This window comes from Eptesicus fuscus, chromosome 11 (assembly GCF_027574615.1).
Source record: "Eptesicus fuscus isolate TK198812 chromosome 11, DD_ASM_mEF_20220401, whole genome shotgun sequence".
NCBI lineage: Eukaryota > Metazoa > Chordata > Mammalia > Chiroptera > Vespertilionidae > Eptesicus > Eptesicus fuscus.
In genome coordinates, this window is record NC_072483.1 from 65,463,408 (window position 1) to 65,471,457 (window position 8,050).

At 37.4% G+C, this 8,050-nt stretch overlaps 1 non-coding gene across 1 annotated transcript; it reads left to right on the plus strand.

Annotated features, from left to right (window-relative positions):
- Positions 1–1,662: 1,662 nt before the first annotated feature.
- LOC114232866 (small nucleolar RNA SNORD55/SNORD39) lies at positions 1,663–1,742 on the plus strand. Its single transcript, XR_003618982.1, has one exon. It is a non-coding gene; the product is annotated as a small nucleolar RNA SNORD55/SNORD39 (small nucleolar RNA).
- Positions 1,743–8,050: the final 6,308 nt, after the last annotated feature.

Sequence of the window (8,050 nt, forward strand, 5' to 3'; positions counted from 1 at the left end):
AGAAGAAATAACATGTGTAATTGGCATTCTAAAGAAGATTTAAGAAAACAACCATAATGCAACAAAAATAGTATTTAAAAGTATAATTTGTTATTTCTACTTTCAGTGATGACTATGAAAACTCAACTAGACAAAATCTTCTGCAGACAACAGCTATAAACTCTGAAAAAAATACAAAGAGTGGTTGCTGGAGAGAGAACAGAAGCAGGCAGATTTTATGGAGTCCATGATCGGAAGCAAGAGTTGTATAGTGAGTTCTCTCTGATTTGTTGGTGTTTGTTTATTTGTGTGTTTTTTTTAGTTTGGGGAAGGTGCAGTTGCTAGGGGCACTGGTGGAAAATATTACAGTCTTTCTGGCTAGAGAAACCAGCAAATTCAGACTGGGAAAAACATAGGCACTGGAGAAGGAGATATATTTCCAAATAAAAAAGAGCCAGAGAGGGACTATTTGATTCATGTCTGTCCCCATCTCGGGATGATTTATGTACCATGCATGGTTGAAGTAGGCTCCAAAAATCTTAGCTTAAAAGTTTTTATCTGAGACTAGAGGCCCAGTGCATGAAATTGGTGCACGGGTAGGGTCCCTAGCAGCTGCCAGCTGGGCCTCTTTTCCCTGGCTGCCAGTTGCCAGCTGGGGCCTTCCTTCATTCCGCACCACCCCCTGGTGGTCAGTGCATGTCATAGTGAGCGATCGAACTCCTGGTCTCCCAGTCAAACTCCCAAGGGCACAATTTGTATATTAGGCTTTTATATATATAGATTAGAGCTAGCTTCCAGGAATGAATTTGCAGTTGAAGTTCAACCAAGTTAGATATCTGCTAAAACAAACAAACAAACAAACATGTAAACCTGAAAACCAGCTCATCAGCAAATAATAGCAAGTCAGAGTCTCCTTAACAGCAATACTGTCCAGGATGCAATCCAAAATTACCTGACATAAGAAGATCTAGGAAAATAGAACTCATTGTCAAGAGGAAAATGGTCAAGGAAGACCAAAATCGAGATGACTCAGATTTTAGATTTAGCAGATAAATATTTTAAGAAAGCCATAATGTCCTCAATAATGAAAAAGAAAATATGCTTAGAATGAAATAAAAGATAGATACAGGCTGAAAGTAAAGGTTTAGAAAAAGATATCCCATATAAATGGAAACTAAAAGAAAGAAGGGGTAGCTACCCTTATATCAGACAAAATAAACTTCAAGCTGAAGACTGTAATACAAAGTCATTATAAAATTATTAAAAGTTCAATCCAAGAAGAGGATATAACATTTGTAAATATTTATGCACCTGACATAGGAGCACCTAAGTATATAAAGCAAGTATTAGCACACCCTAAAGGAGAAATTGACAATAATGCAATAATAGTAGGGGATTCAATATTCCATCTTCAACAATAGATGGATCATCCAGACAAAAATCAATAAGGAAACATAGGAATTAAAATACATGATAGAGCAGATGGACTTAACAGACATTTACAGAACATTCTGTCCAGCAGCCACAGAAGACACATTCATCCCAAGCACACATGAAACATTGTCCAGGATAGATAAAACATTGTGATCCAAAGGTCAAAATTATCATTGTCATTGGGATGCCGACAGGACTGCGAGGGGCAGCAACATGGCTGCGGTGGGAAAAGGTGCAGGCTGGGCTGCATGTGTATGATGATACCTTGGTACTGCTGTAAACTCCCAAGTGCTCGGTGGGGAAGCCCACCTTGAAGAGCTGAGCTTGCTGCCCACCTGGTGTGGGATTCTGGAGCTGGGAGGACTGGTCCTGCGTCTCATGGCTCAAGCCTCTGTCCCCAGCTCCCACATTCAAGCATCTCTTGGGAAAATTGGCACAAGCACCATAGGACCTGGAGCAATAGAAAGCCCTACCACACAAAGCAGAAATGTGAGATGGTACACCCCACTGCCAACACTAAGATCGACCTGAAGTAAACACACAGTCCATGTATGTGGGAGTCAGCAATAAGTGCCGGGCCTTGAGGCTGGATGCTGCAGCTTCTCCCAGGGTTGTAGGATCAAAACAAGGATTGTGATGTTATTTCTATGCATCCAACAGTGAACTGGCCCACACCAAGACTCTGTTAAAGAATTGCATCATGCTCATTGACAGCACTCTGTGTTGACAGTGGTATAGTCTTGCTAGGCACTGCCCTGGGCCACAAGATGGGGGCCAAGCTGACTCCTGAGGAGGAAGAGATTTTAAACAAACAAACAAAAAAAATGATCCAAGAATATTCAGAAGAAATATGATACAAATAAAAGCAATACCCAAATCAGCAGTTTTCTAGAGGAACATTTCCAGCAGGGCAATCTTCTTGTAGCCTTGCTTTAAGACCAGGTCAATGTAGCCGCACAGATGGCAATGCGCTGGAGGGCAAGAAGCTGGGGTTGTAGCTGAGGAAAATCAAGGCCTAAAAGGCATATAAGTCCTCCTCCCTCCTATCTTAGCTCATGGGATAAGGGTGTTTATTGTTCTAAAAAATTAACATTGCCAGTAATTGGACTAATCAACAGCATGTATCTCCTGATGCTAGGCACTAAAAAGGCAGTCTCATTTCTATTGTATTCCTGCCAACAAAGCATAACTTGAATCAAACCATAAGGAACTGAAGATAGTCTATGAAGTAACTGATCTATCTATCAAACAAATAGGAATTGAAGACAGTCTATGAAGTAACTGATCTGTTCTGTTGTTATTTGTTTGTTTTTATTTGTTTTTACTATGAAGGCCTTTACTGCAGAATTGGCAACATCTAGTGATATCTGTGAAATTAGACAATGTCTCATTCATGTTAGTGTCTTCATTTTCATTTTTATGGATATTTAACAAAATTATAAACTTTAAAAAATGTACATATAGTATCTAGGGGTAAAGAGGTACCATGTATGCAATTTCCTTTTAAATGGATAAAAAAACAAATAATAATAAGAGAGAAAATAGTAAGAAGGAGAAAGAAGAAAAAGAGATCATGGAAAAGGAAAGAAAGAATAAAATAATGCTGGGTGAAAGGATCAGAAGATTTTTGTGCTGTTCTTTCAACTTTTATGTAAGATTTAAATTATGTCAAAAGGAGCAAAAATAAACATTCTCAGTGGGAAAAAGTATAAGGATATAGATGCTGAGGGCAGCTCCATAACTCAAGTCTTGAAAGTTGCAACGTTAGCATGTGTCCACTTGACTTTCCAGCTTGACCAGTGGGGAAGATGGATTGGCCATTCAGAGCCCATTAGGAATTGTAAGTTTAATCACGGGATGACACCAATTAAAGCTGCTGCTCCATATGTGGTCTCCTTAATAGAACAAATCCAAAGTGCCCTTGGGACCTGACATGTAGCTAATGATTTGTTTTTTGTTGTTGTTGTTTCAGTGCTGATAAAGAACAGCTGCTAGAGATTACAGTATGAATGACAACCTTTCCTTGAGGTAATGTAAACCATCTAGCTTTGTCCCAGGCAAACATCTTGACCAGCAGACATGTTATTTTAAATCAATGGGGATATGGGATGGGTATTGGAGGATGGAAAGTTTTATTACCGCTGTGGCCTTATGATAACTGCAGATATGAGGATTGAAACATCAACTCATATTTCCTTTCTTGATGTGTTAAGGATATGTTTGTACATTTAACTAATTTCCTTTTTATTTCAACTCCCTCTATTAACACCAGGTTTACTATTAAGTAGTGTCACCATTTTGTTCATGGAACATGATGTCATCATGGAATTGCCCCATAGATAGAAAAGAAATGGTCATCCCCTCAGAAGTAGAGAGGCTACTGAGCTCTCAGTTGTAGAGGCTCATGAAGCTTTATCATCCTCTTCTTGGGAAGAATGTGCATCTATTTTAAGTTGTATGAGTGATAACTGAATTTTCGTGGGACATTTTCTATTTTTAAGCATAAGAATGAGGAAGAAGATGTATGGGATTATTCCATGTCTAAAGGTAGACTGTGGGGGACATTTGTCATTCTTGGCTTCCCAGCATCTGAACTGTGAATTGTAGAAGGATTGCAGCCTGAGGTTATTTAGGAAGCACTTGTGGTTGGCTGCCACAGATTTGAGCTTTCAAAGGAAAGGAATGACCTCACCAGGCTGTGGTAGAATTTTGGGCTGTGTCCTATATCCTTTAATTACTATTTCCCAAGCCTGTTTTGAACATTACTAATAATTTTGTAAATTACCCAATATAATTTCAACAAATCCAATATCTGATTAAATTAGCATGTTGTCTACAATACAAACTAAGCTGCTGTAGCAAATAATCTCACAAATAGATTATTTTTTTGTCTTGTAAGTGTTAAGATGTATGTAATTCAGAACTGTCAGTCAACATGTTACTATTGGGGAGAGGTCCTTGATCTCTTCTGTTGTTAGTGGGAGTGGAATTCTTGTGATATCCAGAGAAAAGGAATTTTCTGAGACTCGATTGGGAGGATAAGGTATTGCAGAAAGCTTTATTTCTATGGAATTACCCCTGAATTTCCAAGGTCCAGTTTCCCTTTGCCCCACCATACAAGAAGTGCAACTGTGACTTTAATAGAGCTAAAATAAAAGCCAGTGTCCAAAGTTTTCATTCCATGTTAGGAAATAGTCCAATCTAGCATCATGCTACTTTAGTTTGTGTTCCCAGGTGCAGTCCATCAGTCCATTGCATGTGGGATCCACATGTCCACATGGCTATGTGGCTATGGAGGGAACAGGGACAGGAGCAAAGCCAAAGGAACCAGAGAACCATGATATCCTATCAGTTAAGCCACCTCCCTTCCTTACTACTGCAGCAGCTCATCCTCAGGCAGGATGGTTGAAGAGCTTCTGGGGAGCCTGGAGAATTAGAAGTTGCCTGTGTGCATAGTGCTGTGTTGGTGAGGGTCCATGTGTGTACACATGTGCTTGGATGCTTTGGCTGACTATAGATAGATATCACGATCATCAGATTATTTAAAGAAATATAAAGAAGGCATTAAGAGAACTACAATACTTTTATCCTAGTGATAACTTTTATGGTAAGTCATTTTTACATTTATTTCCTACAACAAGCTTTTCCTGGTTTTGTCCCACTTCTGATAGGAGGGCTCAGTTTGCCAGAAGGCACCTCCCAATTACACACTTGAACAGAATCTTTCCTGTCATTGATCCCACTTGATGAGTTTCACAGCCTCAGCTCTCATTTCTCTCCACCTGTAACTTGTTTCTTTTACTCTCAAGTGAAAGGGTTGTGGAGGAAAGAACCATCCAGCTCTTGGTCAGTATAGCCTGGGCCAGTGGTCGGCAAACCGCGGCTCGCGAGCCACATGCGGCTCTTTGGCCACTTGAGTGTGGCTCTTCCACAAAATACCACGGCCTGGGCGAGTCTATTTTGAAGAAGTGGTGTTAGAAGAAGTTTAAGTTTAAAAAATTTGGCTCTCAAAAGAAATTTCAATCGTTGTACTGTTGATATTTGGCTCTGTTGACTAATGAGTTTGCCGACCACTGGCCTGGGCTATAACAATAAACATGTGCCCATAGAAAAAGTCTTACCATGAAATTTTTAATTGGAACATGGTCTGTTGATTTTGTATTGTGACATTGCCATTCTGTGGCTGAGAAAACTGGTTTTAGAAGAATGTCTGCCTGGTATGGCATGAAATTGGGTTATTAAAAAAGCATACACAGCCCAGAAGCATGAATACATTTAGCTTTTCTTGGATGACTAGTAGAGCGAAAGCCCTTTAAAAGTAGATAGATTGTCCATTGTTGAAGGCTTTCAGTTGGATCCTTGAAATTTTGGAAAGAATAGCCAAGAAATTGTTACTCCTAGGAAAAATCCATTTGGTGTTTTTTATTTTATAATAATATGAAGACCTTTGAAATTTAAATTTCTAGAACTTATCTTAAAACTCTCACATGTTCTCACCATTTAACTACATAGAATTTTTAATTTGTTAAATACAGAGTTTTATAACCAAGTTTATTGGTGGAAATTAAATAAAAATAGGAATTAAAAGATTTCATGAGCTCTCTGATGAATCTTTACTTGATATTCTATCATCTATTACCAAGTCAAGTTCTTGAATATATAAAGCTAATTTTAATTTAATTTATTGGGGGTGACATTGGTTAATAGGTTATATAGGTTTCAATTGTACATTTCTATAACATATGATCTATATGTTGCTTTGTGTGCCCACCACCCAAAGTAAAATCATCTTCTGTTACCATATGTTTGACCCCCTTTACCCTTTGCTAACCCTTCACCTCCCCTGTTCCCTCTGGTAACCACCATAATGTTGTCTGTGTCTATGAGTTTCATCTTTATGTTCCACATGTGAGTGAAATAATATGGTTCTTAGCTTTTTCGGACTTATTTCACTTAACATTATATTTTCCAAGTCCATCCATGTTGTTACAAATGGCAGATAAATATCACATGATCTCACTCATTTATGGAATATAATGAACAACATAAACTGATGAACAAAAACAGATCCAGAGGCAGAGAAACATCAATCAGAACCTCAAACTTCAGGAAAGGTAGGGGAGGTTGTGGGTAAGGGGGAGAGACCAACCAAAGGACTTATATGCATGCATATAAGCCTAATCAATGGACACAGACAACAGGGGGGTAAGGGCATGAATGGGGGGCTTCGGGGATAATGGGGGAATAAGGACACATATGTAATACCACATTTAATAAAGAAATTAAAAAAAAATAAAATGAATGGGCTATTCAGAACTACATGTACTTTCTTACTAAAAGGAAAAAGCAAGTTCATTAAAGTAGTTGCTCCTTAAAAAAAAGGAAGTATTTCATATTTTCTTATGGCTTAATAGTATTCCATTGTATATATCTATATACAGTAGGTCCTCGGGTTATGTCAGAGATCTGTTCCTACAGTGTGACGTAACGTGATTTTCGCCGTTAAGTCGGAACCCACCTACATAAGCACCTACGTCACTCACATGGAGCACATACACAGTAGTAATGAAGTGAAACAGTAAAAGAAAGATAACAATTCCTGACCTTTACTTGTGGTAAATAAATAATAAAAAACATAAAGCACATATGTACATATGTCGAAATGACGGAACTTTTTTTTATATAAATAAATGGGAGATGGCAACGTAACCATGAAGTGATGTACATCGAGTCCGACATAACCCGAGGACCTACTATATATCTATATCTATATCTATATCTATATCTATATCTATATCTATATCTATATCTATATCTATATCTATATCTATATCTATATCTATATCTATCATCCTGTTTACCCAATAACCAAGTACAGTAAAGTTGCAGGATATAAAATCAATGCACAAAAAATTTATTGTATTCCTATATTCTAACAATGAAAGTTCAGAAAAAGAAATGAAAGAAAATTTCCTTTTGAAATTGCAACAAAAAGAATATAATACCTAGGAATAAACTTAACAAAGAATGTGAAAGACTTATATACTGAAAACCACAAAGCATTATTCAAAAAGATTAAAAAAAAAGACACAATGAAATGGAATAATATTTCATGTTCATGGATTGGAAGAATCACCATAGTTAAAATGCCCATATTACCCAAAGTAATATGCAGATTTAATGAAATCCCCATCAAAATCCTAAAGATATTTTCTTAAAGAAATAGAACAAAAATTCATCAGATTTGTATGGAACCACAAAAGACCCCGAGTAGCCAAAGAAATCCTGAAAAAAAGAACAAAGCCAGAGCCTGACTTCAAATTGTACTACAGAGCAATGATAATCAAAACAGCATGCATTAGGAGAAAAACAGATACACAGACCAATGGAACAGAATTAAGAGCCCAGAAATATAACCATATGTATATTGGCAAATAATTTTTGACAAAGGAACCAAAAACATACAATGGAGAAAAGAAAATCTTTCAATAAATGGTGCTGAGAAAATTGAAAAGCCACATGCAAAAGAATGAAACTAGATTACAGTTTACCCCCATGTAGAAAAATGAATTCAAGATGGACTAAAGACCTATATATAAAACCTGAAACAATAAATTGCATAGAAGAAAACATAGGT